General features: G+C 35.6%; 1 pseudogene; it reads right to left on the bottom strand.

The window, feature by feature from the left end:
- Nucleotides 1–5,070: 5,070 nt before the first annotated feature.
- LOC140874344 (probable serine/threonine-protein kinase WNK9) lies at nucleotides 5,071–8,911 on the bottom strand (annotated as a pseudogene).
- Nucleotides 8,912–18,004: the final 9,093 nt, after the last annotated feature.

Below are 18,004 nucleotides of genomic sequence, written 5' to 3'. Positions count from 1 at the left end.
TCCTGAAAAAAATAAATTGTAATATTAGGCCTCCGAAATTCCCAAGAAAATAAAATTCAATCAACAAAAATAAAAAATAAATAGAATAAACTAAAAATAAAAATAAAAGAATAAAAAAAAATTGGGTTGCCTCCCAAAAAGCGCTTGGTTTAGAGTCGTCAGCCCGACTTTCACCGCTATTAAGTCTTCCCCTTCTCTTTCACTTGCCAAATAAATTCCACGAACTGCCTTTTAAATTTCGCACTCTTTTTCGTGGCCTTCTACGTTGATAAACGTGGAGCTTTCTGCTTTGATGAATCAACCACAAGATTAGCTCTTTGACATCCCTCTACCTTCACAACCGGCTTAATTAAGCATAATTCTTCGATGGGTGGATTAGGTGTCTTCGTAAATAAGTTGAAAATCAATCTCTCGACTTCCACACCCATCGAAATTTCACCTTTCTTCACTTCAATTTTTGTATCCGCCGTAGCCAAGAACAGTCTCCCAAAAATCAGTGGAGCACCATGATCCGGTTCTTTTTCCAAGATCACAAAATCCGCTGGGAAGATGAATTTATCCACCTTGACTAGAACATCTTCAACAATTCCAAGTGGATATGTAATGCTCCTATCCGCCAACTACAATGAAATTATGGTCGATTTCATCTCTCCCAAATCCAAGGCCCTGTAAATAGACAATGACATTAAATTAATACTGGCCCCTAAATCACATAGTGCAGTAGTAAAGTGAGATCCACAAATAGAACAATGAATAGTAAAACTCCCTGGATCTTTCAGCTTTTGTGGCATTTTCTTTTGAAGCACCGCACTCCACTCTTCAGTTATATTTACCACCTCGTTCTCTAGCAGTCTCCTTTTCTTGGACATCACCTCTTTGATGAACTTTGCATAGTTAGGCATTTGTTCCAAAGCATCGGCAAAGGGGATGTTGATATAAATCTTCTTAAAAATCTCCAAGAATTTGAAAAACTGCTCATCAAGAGTCTTTTTTTTTAACCTTTGGAGATATGGAAGTGGAGGATTGTACATCGGTTTCTGCTCAGGTTCAGGCTCCTTCTTCTCGACTTCCTTCTCTTCAACTACAGCTTTTTCAGTCCTTTCAGATGGCTGGCTTTCTTCTCTATCTACTTGCTTTCCACTCCTCAACATGATAACATTGCACTGCTCCTTTGGATTTACCTCTGTGTTGCTCGTGAACTGGCCTCTGTTATTATATTTCAAGGCATTTGCCAGCTGCCCAATGCTAGTCTCCATGGATTGAAGTACAGCACCCATGTTGGCCATGTGCGTCTCCAAGCTATCTAGACGAGTCTCAGTCCACGCCATCCTTTTACCAGATTCCTGCACAAAATTACTAACAACGTCCTCCAAAGATGGCTTACCCTCACCCTTAATTGTGTTGTATCCCGGAGGAGGATTTAACACATTTTTATTTTTAGCGTAAAAATTTTTTTCATGATTACGCATACTGGGGTGATAAGTATTGGGTACAGGATTACCTCTGTAAGCTCCATAACTTCTCTGATTTATGTACTGCACTTGTTCAGGATAGTGAGATTCGTCCATTGCACCTGGCACACCTGCTGGTTCTGCAACACTCACTTTATTCAATGCAGCTACCTGTGTAGTCAGTGCAGATAATTGGGCAGTGATAGATGTGAGAGGATCCACTGCATACACTCCAACTGGCTTCTTGACTCCCATACGCTCAGATGGACATTGAAAACTATTGATCATCATCTATTCCAGCATATCATAGGCCTGTACAGGGTCCTTTGCAAATATAGTACCTCCAGCCACAGAATCCACATTCATCATTGTAGGCGCATTCAACCCATTGTAGAACAATTCGATTTGCTCCCAATTTGCAAATTTATGGTTAGGACAACGTCTAAGCAAATATTTGTACCTTTCCCACGCCTCGTATAGCTGTTCAGTGTCCATCTTCCTGAAGGTGCTGATTTCAATCTTCAGTTGGGTGGATTTGGCAGGAGAAAAATATTTTGCAAGAAATTTTTCTGTCATCTCCTCCCACGTAGTGATGCTTCCTAGTGGCAGTGATTGGAGCCAACTTCAGGCCTGATCCCTGAGAGAAAACGAAAACAAGCGTAAGCGTATAATATCCTCAAATACACCATTAATTTTTACCGTGTCAGATATTTCCAAGAAAGTGCGTAGGTGAAGGTGAGGATCAGCAGTGGCTCTCCCATTAAATTGGTTCTGTTGAACCATCTTGATCAACGACGACTTTAGTTCAAAATTTTGGCGTTAATGGTCCCTCGAGCGATTCCAGAATAGTGAGCCTGGATCGTCGGCCTGAGTGATCTCTGATAGGCACCAGGGGAGCTTGATTCACATTCTCTTCAGCCATGTTATTGACTTCTTCTCTTATAATTCTTCTCAAAGCACGTGCATTGAGATCGATCTCCGGATCAAAAAGTAAAGAATTCGCACTTTGAGATTGTCGCATAAACTACAATTAAAAATAAGAAAAAATCAATAAGTAACTTAAAATAAAATAAATATAACATTAAATTAAAATCTAGACTAATTGGTAACAAGACTAAAAAATAATCAAAATTTACTTCCCGACAACGGTGCCAAAAACTTATAGTGAAAAATGCTCGCAAGCGTACGAGTGTCAAGTTTTAATATAGTGATAAATCAAGTATCGTTCTCACAGAGAGTAAAATAAAAATATTCAGTGCTTGTAATTAAAATAGTCTAAACTTTATCTAGAAAATCAATGATCAAGAATTTTGCAGAGAAATAAAATAATCAATGAGTTTTTTAGCAAACACGCACACAAATTTCAAAAATAATCAATCAGAGAAAATGGTCTAGAGGTTTAGATTTCACCTGGTTTCAACAACAATCAATCCTAATTAATTTAGTTTCATGAATTTCAGTCAATTAAAATCCAAGAACACTTAAGTTTATTATTTCCTTCTCCCGAGCAACAAATAATTTTTATCAACTACAATTCAATTCCAATATCCCTATTAAGAATCTGCTTGCAGTGATCTATTCAAAACAATGTTCCTTTTAAAAGCTTTGTTAAAATTATACACTCTCCCGAGCAATATAAATAATTAACAGTGTATTTTCTATTGGTCATATTCAAAATCTCCTCTCCTAAGTGCCAGATTTCAAATAAATATAACAAATCAATTATTGATCAGATAATTGAAAAGACAATCAATTCTAGAAAAACAATTAATTTAGAAGATACTCAATTCAATAAAATCAAAAATTCATAAAAGCGTCTACACCAGGTTCCATCTGACCTCTAGACTCAAAAAATTTAATTCATAATAAAATTCTGAATAAAACAAATCATGTTCAAAAATCTAGACATCAATTCATAATTTAATAAATAAAAGTTAAAGAAAACAAATCCGTAGTCGACGCCGTGTCCGGACTCTCGATCTCCGTCTTCGTTCTTCAAGTTAAGCTCCGCACGTTCCTCAGAAAATTCACACAATCACGTTCAATCTTCAATCTCTGATATACGTATGATGTGTTTGTGTGTGGCGGCTTTCTTCTATTCTCACGCTCAGGAATCCCTTTATATGTAGAAATTAAGAGCCCAAAATAAAAGCCCGAGAAAATATAAAAGTTTCCTTCCCGATAATTTTAAAATGATGAAATCTCATCACGCGCGGCCGCTCCAGAAATCCCAAGCGGCCGCGCATAACCCTCTAACTCGTAATCTTCAATCTCATACAATGAACGCGCGTTTGCTCTTCCTTTCTTCTCTTTAGCGCTAACTAAGCGCTAACAATAGGCCCAACTAAGAAGCCCATTAAAGTTTCTTCATGCCTTTCCTGTTCTTTTATTTTCTTCTTTCTTCTTTTCTTTACTTCTTCAATTTTCTTTTCTCCATTTTATTCTTTTTGTCTTCTCAAATTCTTATTTTTCTTCTTTTTTCCACAATACTTCACTAATTTCCTACAAACACAAAAACAACAAAACCCACACATAAATATGCTCGAAACCAACAATTAATAATTAAAATCATATATAAATTAAGTGTATAAAATACACTTATCACATGGTCATCAAAGAAGCAACCTATTGTCACATTATCATCTACAAAAGCTGAGTTTGTTGCTGCTTGTCAAGCCATTTGGTTAAAGAAAATCATCAATGAGCTGAATTTCAAGGAGGATGGACCTACAAGATTCTTTTTTTAGTTCAATTTTGCTGCAAGACCATAAAACTTGTTTCTGCAACAAAATGACACAAAAATGCATCAATCAAACATATTAAAAAGCAAGACAAGAGAAATATTATAATAAAAACATAAACTATTAGGACTCTATCAATCAGTCAATCATAAATCGAGTTCAATTGGATCATATTGCATCGACGGTTAAAGATCGGGCCACATGGCCATGTGCTTCGTCGTTGATGCTGCCAAAAAAGTTGTCTAAAAAGATAATATGAAGATGAATCAAAGTCGAAGACTATAAAAGCCTCTTTTTTATTTTTTTTGGGGTAGGGCACACCTTTTTTCTTGTGTTTATCTTCTTTTCTTTTGATATTTTGGTATATTATTAGGCAGTTGAACATGGCATTAACTTTGTTAGCATTAACATGGAACTTATCATATTACCTTTTTATGCCACTCCACCGTCAATCTCAATCATGCGATGCGTCTCTCTCCATTCAAAAAGGAAGGATTGGCGAAGAGTTAAGGAGCTCGATCAAGGTAGTGTTTGGGACAACTTCTAATAAACACTTCTCAGTTTTTACTTAATAAAATTAAAATTTCAATATTTTGTTAAAAAAAACTGAGATAACGGTAAAACATTTGGAAGATAACTGAGGATCACAAGTTTATATTCCAGCCGAGGATGAAAACCAACTAAAAGTCAGCTCCAAATGCGTATAGAAATAGTTAAGCTCAAATTTATGAAAAGTTTGATTGATTTGATTATGTAGAAAGAGTTAATAGCTCAAATGATATCGTTCAAACGTGATTGAAAATATCTGAACAGTTGATTTAAAATAATAAAAGTTGAAATTACGCTGTTTTATATGAAGATTATGCAATGAGCAATAGTGTAGTATAATGTATATACCGAACTATTCATTATGAGTTAATGATGTACATCAACAGGTTCACTTACACATGGAGTTGAGAATCTACAGTCTGAATAGAATACACTATCATTAGCGATTTTCGACTCTCAAAATCCGTTGCATCGACTGGTAGAGAATTAGCATGTGAAGTTAATGTGGGAGCAATGTACAGGAATGAAGGCTCTTGGTTGTGATGATGTGAGGGGAACTACAAGAACTATACGCAGACTCGTGCTTATATAACTTCAGGGTCATATCGTTTTCTTTTGGGGTGAAATGGGTGGTTCATTTTAGAAGAATGCGTCCTGGAGAAGATTTTATGCCCAGAATCATCACCAGTTTCATGTTTCCCCACAGCAGAAGTCAATGACAAAATATCTTCTCTTACAGTGTTCAGAATCGAAACTTGTTCTTACAAGACGAGCCCCGGTTCGTTATCACTATGCTCCCTCAACTCCATTTGATACTTTGCCTTGATCCACCTCAGCTCCTGCCTGATCTCATTCTCACCATCCTCTGCTAACTTCATTTCCTCTGCCATTCTTGTAATATTCGCATGTTTGTCGTTTCTTGATGGCTCAAAAGCATCATCGTTGTGACCTAAAACACACGAACTGAAATCAGGGTCGTTTTTCTGAGCCCATGTATCAGTGTGGCATGTGCCATCAGATTCACTCGACCACATAGGTGCACCATCTGTAACATATCGCTCGGATGCTTCAGATTGGTATGTAATCTCCTCAAAGCGGCCATGTATAGCGCCACATGTGTGTTCAGAACATTCAAAAATGTGCCGACTCTTTCCTGGCTTGTAGCCAACAAGAGAAACATCTGAAGCACAATTTTGGCAGCAACTGCTCTTCATGCTAGGTACTCGTTTCCATTCCGGTACCAAGGAAGCAATTTCACTATCTATCATTTCTACTATTTTACTCACATCTTGATCCATGATATCCAACTCAGAAACCATTTCAGTCGCCACACTCATGGCTGTGTCGATTTCAATATCAAAAGGGAAGTATATGTTTCGAACACGACCTGCAATGACGAGTTCATTGTCATAAAAAAAAACAAATAAACCAACCACAAGACAATGCACCAAAATGAAGAAATTTGTACTTCTACACTTTAATTGAAATGTCTCAGGAGCATACCTTCTTTATCTGCAATTCTGAGTTTCAGAAAGATATCATCCTCAGATCCCTTGCTACTTTTGATTGTAATATCTACATTTTGCAAGTGAACATCCTCCTGATTTGTGAAAAAATCATGTTCATGTCCTTCATAATCGACTGCATGGTAATGATAATCATGCTCTTGTTCATAACTAAGATGATTTGAGTAACCATTGACTAATGAACTCGTGGTACTATGAACACTCGAAAGCGCCCGCCTTAAAACCGGATTTATTTCATTGTGATCTCTATTATAGTTCACTGGCCTCAAATCATAAGTATAATCGTCAATTTGGAGGAAGGGATCGTTCAGAAGCTCCCATGCCGAATGTCTGTCAGAAACTGTTGCCAAACATTTCTCAACAAATCGGCGTACCTCAGGATCTTTAACTTTGTAAAGGGCATCCGGTTTCCTTCCCTGAGATTATATAAAGCAACTCTAAAATATGATTTCATATTGATAGATTTCGAATTTATGGAAAATAAATATGTATGGTTATTACCGATATCACTTTCATGTAGATTTGAGCTGGATGGCTGCATTCGCTATATGGATATTCAAAAGTCACCATTTCCAAAATGCACATCCCAAACGAATAAATATCAACTAATTCATTGTATTCCTCTTCATAAACCTCAGGAGCCATAAACTCTGGTGTTCCTGATTATATTGGTTATATTAAAATCCAAGAAAAGAAAAAAAAATGTATAAATCAAGATTTCCAGCAATCAAACCAATTCATCAATTTTGTCAAAGATATCAGAGGAACTGAGTGCTTGGCACTTTATCAGTTGTTAAATATAGTTGGTGGCAGACCAATACAGCTCAAATATTTTAACCCAAACTCCATGTTTCGACCGTTGCATTATGTAGGCAACCACAAAGAATGGCAAAGACAATGATTACTCTCAAATGCCAGGATTCAAGCATTGTATAATATAGGCACGATAAAGACAATTGTCGCTCCCAAATGCAACGTTTCAATCTTCGTATGATGTAAGTGCCACACATAATGGCAAAACAATTGCTCCCAGCAGATTTTAATGACGTAAAACAAGATTCAAAGAAACTTTTGCCAAATGAAATCATACCTACACACCGAGCATCGCAAGATTTCCGAAGAATTGCAGCAAGGCCCAGATCACCAATTTTGACTTCACCTTGATTCCCGTTTATAAAAATATTGTCACACTTGAGATCTCTATGAATGACTGGAGGATCATGACTGTGGAGATAAAGAAGACCTTGCAAAATCTGCCTGCACCAGTGCTTTATTGCTCTGATATTAACCCTCTTATGTTTCAGCCTATACCTATCACAACGCCGATAAAAAATGAATCAAGCATCGAAAAAAAAGGTGATATTTGTGATGGCCAATAGATCCTACGTGTCTGAAAACTAAAAACACTCAAGATTCAGATTATCTAATGAGTTCTTACTGTCTTAGAGTGCCTGAAGTGAACATTTCTGTGACAAAGTTGATGTTCCTATTGGCAACATCAACCCAAGAAGTGTAGAATTTCATGATATTACTGTGTTTTAAAGTCTTGAGGAGATGTATTTCACAATAGAGTCTTTCAAGATCTTCAGGACTTTGCAAGAAATCATAAAGTTTCACTTGATTCCAAGCCACTTCAATCCCTTCATACTCATCAAAAGCTCTATAACTGCAACCAAATTGAATAAATTAAACCACCCCATAAATAAGTTTTAGTACTTTTTTTTTCAAAAGCCAATGCAGGGATTTTAGATACATACACAGTCTTTGAAGCCCCTTTACCAAGAACTTCATTGTACTGCAAGCAAGAACAAAAAGAACCCCAAAAAAGTGAAACTCAAAATAACAATATATATTAGTGAAAATTCAAACTTTGGAAACAGAAACTAGCAGCAGAACATTTAAAAACAGAAACAGAAAGAACCAACAGCAAATCAAATCAGCATACCCTTCCATATCTTCCAGTTGGATCAACCTCAACAAACTCAGAACCATCAGGATCAAGATCGATGACACCACTCATATCTTCTAACTAAGATATAATTTCCCAACACTAATCAATCTTATTTCTCTTCACTAAAAGGGAGAGGGAGCAAAAGAAGGCTCCATAATCAGCACTTAATACCAAGATATCAATCATCTATTATTATCCCAAAATGGTCTCCAAAATTTTTTTCAGAGAATGGACAGGCAAAAAGGATCCCAGTAAAAGGACAATGCTTTTCTCCCCACAAATGATAGTCAAATCCACCCCTCCACAAACCCAAATCCAGACAAAAAACCTCTCACTTTCTTGCTTTTCTGCCCCTTTAGATAATGCAAACTTTTTCAGCACATCACGAGCTGTAAAATTGATAAAATCAAACGCACACGCACGCAGAGTTTCCTCTCCTAACGTGTGTCTGTTCGTTTGTGTACGAAAATGTTCGATCATAGAAAGACACACAGACAGGGCTGAAACAGCTTGGAATCAGAAGGGACCAATCAGATTAAATAAAGATTGAATTTTTCATCTCATACGCGGCATTTGGCAGAGGCCCGACTGGGTGAAAGAGATCAGTAGACAATATATATATAACATGGGTTTGAGAAATTTAATGCATTTTTCTTGGTTTTGCTGATGGGATAAATGAATCTCTGGATCTACTTCTCGGGATAAATTTAGTGCATCTCATTTAACATTATATAATAACATGTACTCCATAATATACCTATTAATTAGTATAATAAATTTATGGATAAATTTATATGTGGCATTTAAAAATCTAGATATTAGATGCCCGTGGCGGAAGCACATGTCTTATGTGTGTAAAAATTAAAAATAAATTCAAGACATATATGTTTGAGACGATTATTATTTTTATTCGAAAATATTTAATTGTATGCATAAAATAACAAATATATATAATAATGAATGTCAGTTTAAATATTATGAAATAAATAATCACAAAAATCTAGACGCCCAAATCATTGTGCATAAATAGTTAGCTTATATAGTAAAATTATGTTAATCACAATTTTTTTAGAAAATAATTACCATGAGAAGAAAAATCAGTAATTCGAATAAAACAAAATTTTGTTTGTAACACATACATTTTATCTTATAATAAAATTACGTTAATCAGCAATTTAAAAAAGCTTATTACAAAAACCATAAATTTTACATGTAAAAAAATATATCATAGTTAAATAATTAATATAATAATGTACAAAGATATCTTATAAAATATCATTTATGAACGTTTAATCTCTAAAAATTTTACTCAAATTCACTGAATATTAAAAAAAATTGTATAAATTTAAAAAATAATAATAATTTCTACGCGTACAATGTTTGCACTAAGATTGTTTCGAAAAATTGCGATTTGATCTCTATGATATAATCAAAATCATATCTTAACGATTTTCGAAATTTCAGTAATCCGAAAGTAAATGGAAAATTCAGACATAGTCGGTCAATACTCCTCATTTGATTGGGTCAGTTTATGAGTTGTGCGAATGCATCTCGTGGATATAGTTTTTTTAAATTAATTCGATTATACTAAAATAAAACTAATATCATAGTTATAAAATTAATGAGGGGTCGGAGTGCAATTTGAGAGGATAATACGAAAAATAAGTTGAACTGACAATTTTGTTAAAATTATTGTTATGAGCCAGTTTTGGAACAAAAGTCGATGTTTATTTTTATCTATTCGAGATATTTTTTATATATAAAGGTTGCGTTTAGTTGGTGTGATAGGATAACTGAGTGATTGATAATTTGGTTGATATAGAAGGGATAATTTAAATAATATTTGTACAGTAATGTGTTTTGTGTGAATGATTATTAACACAAATTAATGTGTATGGTGTTTGTTTTATTTGATAAAGTGATGGATAGATATAAAAAAAATGTTGTATTACCCAAAATACTTTTTTTATGAAAGTGGAAATAAAGACATCATGATGGCAATCAACCGATTGAGACCCATTTCCTCATCTTCCTCCTTTTTCAAAGAAATTTTGGTGGACTTTCTCTTCGCCAGATTGAGACCCATTTCCTCATCTTCCTCCTTTTTCATCAGATCTTGATCTCTCTTCATTTCTGCCACGTTTAGTCGTGTGCAATTCATAATTAATTACCAAAGATCTCCAGGTAACTTTCTCCTACACCTTCCCTTCCTTCGGGATGACAAGAGTTGAAGTGATGAATGATTGTTGGTGGTTAGATCTGTGCTTATGGATGGATTTTTCTATTAAGCATAATTAAAACCTTCATTTCCTTCATTTGTTGCTTCCTCGCTCGCCTCTAAAATTTGATTTTTATCTTCATAGTTTATATTTGGTGCTTCCTCGCCTCTGAAATTTCTTCAACCCAACAGCTTGGATCATATCGTCAGCAATTATGGTGCATCAGATTTACCCGATAATCGGAAAAATTTCTCTTGGAGAGAAAAATACCTAATTCACACAAATCTTGGTTTGTAATTTCATGTCGGCATCAAAATAGATTTACTGGGGTATTTTTGGAACGAGAAAGGATGATAGAAAGATGGATTAATAATACATGGGTGAGTCGAGAGTTTATTTATCTCACCTTAATAGAGCTCTATCCCATGTAGGTTGTATTAGGCTGGTTAATTAAAAATGCAACCAAACCAAGGATAAAACCAGTTTAAAAGATACTATCCAAGCTAATATTAGCTACCAAACGGACCGAAAAGAGTTTTCCAGCAATGCATTGCGTGCTCACACAATTTTTTTGTAATTAATTTAATTAATATTAAAATAAAACTAAATTCATAATTATAAAATTAGTGAGGGGGCATAGTGTAATTTGAGAGTGTGATATGAAAAATATGTTGAATGGTAATTTTAGGAAAAATTATTGGTGTGTGGGCAATTTTGGAAACAAAAATTGGTGTATATTTTTTTCTCTATGTTCTAGAGAACATATAGAATATAGATAATGCATGTACTATGTATTATTAGATTAATCTAAAAAGAATAATTATTTCTCGATATCTTTCTTTGTTTTAAAAGATTTATTTTGGCATTTTGTCTTTTTACGATTGATAGTTAATATTGTGTTTTCTATCTATATGTTTGACATATTTTAAACTAGGAATGGTTTTGAAGTAAATTGAGATAACATAATATTTCTAGATTTAAAATATGGTTGAATTAATTAAAAAATTATTTCTGATCTAATTATGTATATATTTCCTAAATTAAATCTTGTTTCCTATCCTTGTAGGCGAAATGCACGTTTAAAGAGAAGGAGGTGATACACTAGAGAACACTCAAGAGAGAATCAAGTCACGTAAGAATTCAGAGACTTTCATAAAAAATCAAGAGTTCTGAATTGAAGAAGAAGATAGAAGAATTCACAGCCGTGGTTGATTTGTTTCTTTATTGTTGTGAAGCTTTTCGAGAACACTTAAAGGTTAGACTTGCAAAAGTGTTGGTCGAAAGACCTTTTGTGGTTCTCATATTTCGGCAATCAGGATCTACACTCTTTGGTTTTGTTATTTCGTCATTGGTTTATTTTTAGGGTGTTGTTTGTTTTCTCACATGTTTTTGAGAAAACTGATTTTGTTTAACACACTAGTATTTATTTTTGTAAAACTATTTGCAATTTTTATAGTGAATATTTTTGCCCTGAGGCACCGTGCAAGTACTTGGTACTTGTGCATAATTATTCATTAGTATATTATTATCCATTTTTGTTTTTATTTATGCTTTAAATTATTCCGCTGCATGTTGTCTCAAGCATTGACAACATCTAGGGAAAATATCTTTTAAAATTGAGCTCAAACTATAATGCTAAAGCTTTAAATGCTATATTCTCTTCTGTTGACGTTAATATGTTTGGAATAATTTTTAATTGTATTTGTGCTAAGCATTGGGATAATCTATAGATACACTGTGAAGGCATAGACAGTGTTCGAAGAACAAAATTGAGGATGTTATCTTCCAAGTTTGAGAATCTAAGGATGGAAGATAATGAGACCATTGATAATTATGATCGAAAGTTGAGGGATATTGCAAATAAATAATTCAACATTGGAGAGGCGATTTCAAATGAAAGACTCGTGAATAAAACCCTCTGTTCACTTCCAGAAAGGTTCAACATGAAAACTTGTGCGATTGAAGAATCTAAAGACACGTCCACACTCTAACTGAGCAAGCTGATGAGTTCCTTGCGCATACATGAGATGAATACGAGTGTTAAAAATAAGGAAAAAATAAAAACCATTGCCTTCAAATCGCAAATGATTCTACAAATATTTCCTTAAATTGTCGCAGTATGTGAATAAATTCGATTTGGGAGATGAGTCAATCTCATATATAAGCAAGAAGTATGGAGACTATCTAGAAAAGATGAGGAAGACAAAGAATACTGAACAGAAATTCAAGAATTCAATTCTTCCCACTGTTGGAACACGCGTTCTCTGATCACACGGATGTGATACCCGGAATAGCGGAAGTTTAAAAAAATTTATTTTTCGATATGGAACGATTCCATATCGTGGGTATCAAATCCTAACTATTAAAATTGTTGCAAGTAAAATAATAAACACAGTTAAATATTTTACCTATTCAAGCAAAGGCTTGATTATGGACTCCAACAGAATTTAATCTGCTCTTCTTGTAAATCCCGGGAACCGATGACTATCACGATCAACCTCTGGAATTAAGTCCACGAATAGAAAACTAAAACCCTCTGATTGATTGCACTAGAAATCAATCAGATGTTTATCGAAGAGAATAAACAGATTTGATCTGTCAATTCAGAATGTAATTTTTCACAAAAATTACAGACTGAATTATCTCAAAAGGGAGCAGAGGATTTTCGAAAATTCCTCTTGAAAATATATGTGTAATTCAAAAATTTCAAGACTTAAAGCTTATGATTTTCGAACACTACACATGTATTTATAGATAATTTCTAGACTAGATTAAGTTATAATTGTATTAGGACTCTAACTCCTTAGGGCCCATAATCCATAACTTAAGCCCAACAAGCCAAGCATGTTATTATAGAAATTAATATAAAATTCATCATGACTCCGATTGATAAACCGATTTCACCAATGTGCACAGAAACCATTTCTGCACCTTTTAAAGTCAAGATAATTTTTCTGAATCCGAATTCAGTGAATTCCAAAAATGTCCATCCCTATGTCATTTTAGGAAATTCCACTCCCTTTAGTTAAGAAGTCCAACTTCTCTTTCATTAAATTTAACTCTTTAAATTTAACTATCTCAACGGGGTTTAGTAATTCATTACTTGTGTGACCCTCAATGGTTCAGGGATACAGCTAGCCGTGGGCTCACAACTCCTTGTGACTCGGAACAACAATTTCCGACTTACCCATCGAATCATGGTAAGAGCGCCTAGCAACATCGCCCCATGATTCCCTAGGTATCACTGATAGTGCCTGCAAGAACCAGTAGATTTTGGTTAGCGTACAGTATGGTCCCTTCATCCATATATCCCGATCGAATCAACAACCATTGGTACATCGAGAGTCGTTCGAGATTCGACAACTATGCAATGCATCTTGAAGATCAAATAGTGACATCGCATGTGCTACTAGGAAACCATTTCTTAAAGCACATCATGTACTCTAGCCAGAGATTTGTCACACTAATATCTCCTCAGATCGCATAGGATATCCACACTCGCAAGTATGTGGTGAATCCTTGACAACAAAGCATCGACTCCTATATGTGTCGTAACTGTACCCAATCCCGACACCTGATGACCCCAATAGAGTCGGTAAACGAGTCAAAGTACAGTACTAGCATATAGAGTCTCAATGATATTTCAAGTAGTAAGGACTAATGGTGTACAACCAAAACCGCGGACTTTATCCACTCGATAAGTGATAACCACTTGGAAAGTTCGAATAGGGTAGTTCGATCATTCATCATATGAATATCAATTTGCATGCTTTGAACATCTCCATGTCCATTACCAATGAAACGTGGTACTTGGCATCACAAATGCTAGTCTCAATATCGAGCGATCCTTATCCTTATTAGCGGACGGATTAATTGACTAGGAACTGTTTAGAATATACAGTGACTATAAGATTTGTTTCATAATAGTGATCTCTCTTTATTCACTATCTTATCTTACTTACACTATAGTATATTCAAGGTCTTTATCAAAACAACAATAGTATATCACAATATAACAATATGAAGAAAGACAAAGAAAATGCCATTAATGAATGTAAATTATATTAAACAAAGATTGTTTATACATAGAGTCATAAAAGCCCTTAGCCACAAGTTGGCTAACCGGGCATCCACTCTTTCAATCTCCCACTTGCCCTAAAGCCAACTAGTCATACTACGTAATCTCATTGCTTCGCGATGTTTGTCAAACAATGGTCCTGGCAAGGGCTTAGTAAGTGGATCAGCGATATTATATGTAGAGGTCACTCTCTCGACAGTGATGTCTCCTCTTTCCACAATCTCCCGGATGATGTGGTATTTCCTCAGTACGTGTTTGGATCTTTGATGAGACCTTGGTTCCTTTGCCTGAGCAATGGCACCAGTGTTGTCGCAGTACACCGGAACTGGACCAACAGCTTCAGGAATTACGCCCAACTCTTAGACGAAATTCCTCATCCAAACGGCCTCTTTAGCAGCAGCTGATGCTGCAATGTATTCTGCCTCAGTGGTGGAATCCGCTGTGGTGTCCTTCTTGGAACTCTTCCAAGAGACAGCACCGCCATTGAGCATGAATACAAATCCAGAGGTTGACTTCGAGTCATCCACGTCGCTTTGGAAGTTAGAGTCGGTATAGCCTTCCAATTTCAATTCTCTTCCTCCATAAACCATTAATATATTCTTAGTCCTTCTCAAGTACTTAAGAATATCCTTCACGGCTTTCCAATGCATTTGACCGGGGTTGGCCTGATATCTGCTCGTGACACTCAGAGCAAAGGCTACATCCGGTCTGGTAGATATCATCCCATACATAATACTACCTATGGCTGACGCATATGGTATGTGTGTCATTTTCTCTATCTCTTCATCAGTCTTGGGACACATAGACTTGGATAGAGAAACTCCATGACACATAGGTAGATGTCCTCTCTTGGACTCATCCATAGAAAACCTTTTCAATATGGTGTCGATGTAGGTTGCTTGAGTGAGTCCTATCATTCTCTTAGATCTATCTCTATAGATCTGTATCCCTAGAATATAGGAGGCCTCACCCAAATCCTTCATCGAGAATCTACCTGATAACCATATCTTTGTTGACTGCAACATCCCTACGTCATTCCCAATGAGTAGGATGTCATCAACATAAAGCACTAAGAACGTCACCGCATCCTTAACTACTTTCTTGTACACGCACGATTCCTCTGGGTTTTTGATGAAACCAAAGTCCTTTATTGTTTCATCAAATTTCTGGTTCCAACTTCTTGATGCTTGTTTGAGACCATAAATTGATCTCTGAAGCTTGCATACCTTATGCTCGCTTCCCATGGATGTGAATCCCTTGGGCTGCATCATATAGATTTCTTCCTTAATGTTTCCATTAAGAAATGCAGTATTCACATCCATTTCCCATATCTCATAGTCATACCATGCTGCTATGGCAATAAGGATTCTTATGGACTTGAACATTGCGACTGGTGAAAAGGTTTCATCATAGTCAACTCCTTGTCTTTGAGTATAACCTTTTGCTACCAATCGTGCCTTGTAGGTTAGTACCTTGCCATCAGGCCCAAGTTTTCTTTTGTAGATCCATTTACACCCTATTGGAAAAATTCCATCGGGAGGATCTACTAAAGACCAAACTTGGTTTGTATGCATCGAGTCTATTTCCGACTGCATAACATCAAGCCATAAATTTGAATCCGTATCAGAAATTGCTTCCTTGAAGTTTCTTGGATCACATCCAATGTCGGGTTCACTTTGATCCCCTTCAAGAAGAAGACCATATCGAATAGGAGGTCTAGAAGTCCTCTCGGATCTCCTAGGTGTAGGCGTGTCTACTGAAGGTTCTTGAGGTGTGGGATCGTTATTTTGTATCTCGGGTTCTTCTCGAATTTCTTCGAGTTCCATCATCTTGCCTTTCTTATCTAATAAGAACTCCTTCTCCATGAAGGTGGCATTCCTCGAAACAAACACTTTTGTTTCAGTAGGATGATAGAAATAATATCCGATTGAATTCTTCGGATATCCTACAAAATAACATAAGGTGGATCGACTATCCAACTTATCTCCCACTGTCTGCTTCACGTAAGCAGGACATCCCCAAATCCTCAAGTACGAATACTTAGGAGCTTTGTCATTCCATAACTCGTATGGAGTTTTATTCACTGCTTTGGTGTGAACATTGTTCAACAATAATACCGCCGTTTCAAGTGCATAGCCCCAAAATGAAGGAGGGAGCTCAGTGAAGCTCATCATAGATCGAACCATGTCCAACAAAGTTCGATTGCGACGCTCCGAGACACCATTCAGCTGAGGTGTCATAGGAGGAGTCCACTGAGAGAGAATCCCATTCTCTTTTAGATAGCTCAAAAACTCGGTACTTAAGTATTCTCCACCTCGATCCGATCGAAGTTCTTTAATACTTCTACCTTGTTTGTTTTCTACTTCAGCCTTGAATTCTTTAAACTTTTCTAATGATTCAGACTTATATTTCATTAAATATAAATACTCATACCTAGAATAATCATCAGTAAAGTTAATTAAGTAGGTGTGTCCAAATTTAGTACCGATACTAAATGGTCCACAAACATCTGTATGGATCAAATCCAACAGGTTTTGACTACGCTCAGGCTTCCCTTTGAAAGGAGATTTAGTCATTTTTCCTTTTAGGCAGGACTCACAAGTAGGTAGAGAGTTAATATCAGACATATCAAACATGCCATCTCCCACTAGCTTGTTCATCCTCCTTGAGAAAATATGACCTAGCCTAGCATGCCAAAGGTTTGCTGGGTTTTGACTATCGTTTTTCCTTTTATTTGTTGTTGCCGGTTTATCAACATAATCAACTGAAACGTCTTTTAATTTTAAGTTATATAGATCATTTTTAAATTGTCCAAAATCAAACATTCATTCTTGTAAATATTGCAAATCTCATTCGCAAATTTTCAAGAAATATCTTCTCTATCAATAATAGAAAAAGAAATAATGTTTTAATAAAATTTTGGTACAAATAAAAACATCTCTCTCAAAATATAGCTTAAAATTGTTTTTGCAAAATTAAACAAATGTTTCCCATAGCTTTTGGATTCAACTCTGGAACCATTCCCGAGCCTTAACTGGGTCTCACCCATCCTAAGCTTACGACTTCTTGTCATCATCTGCAAGTCATTGCAAATGTGAGATCTACATCTGGTATCCAATACCCAAGAAATAATATTAAGTGAAACATTTATAAAATATATCCTTTGTAGTTCGTAACTACTTGATATACATTTTTTTTTGCAGTTGCTCTTCCAGTAACCGGGTTTCTTGCAGTGATGACAAAATTTTTTTCGACTTGTCCATCTTTGCATGTAACATTTGGCCTTGAGATCATGGTCCTACCATTTCTCTAGTTCTGCCAACCTTTCTGAAGTTACATCAGCCGGGGCGGTTTTTCGGAGGAGCCTTTTCTAACACTTAGAAAATATTTTTCGAACTCATGACAATCTTAACTTATGGAACCATTCATTATAGTTTGCGCCAGAAAGTTTGTTTTGTTCGAGAATTGAAACATGTGGATTACGAAGAT

The sequence above is a fragment of the Henckelia pumila genome, chromosome 1, assembly GCF_033568475.1.
Source record: "Henckelia pumila isolate YLH828 chromosome 1, ASM3356847v2, whole genome shotgun sequence".
In the NCBI taxonomy this organism is placed as follows: Eukaryota; Viridiplantae; Streptophyta; class Magnoliopsida; order Lamiales; family Gesneriaceae; genus Henckelia; species Henckelia pumila.
This window is presented reverse-complemented; position numbering and strand designations above follow the sequence as displayed.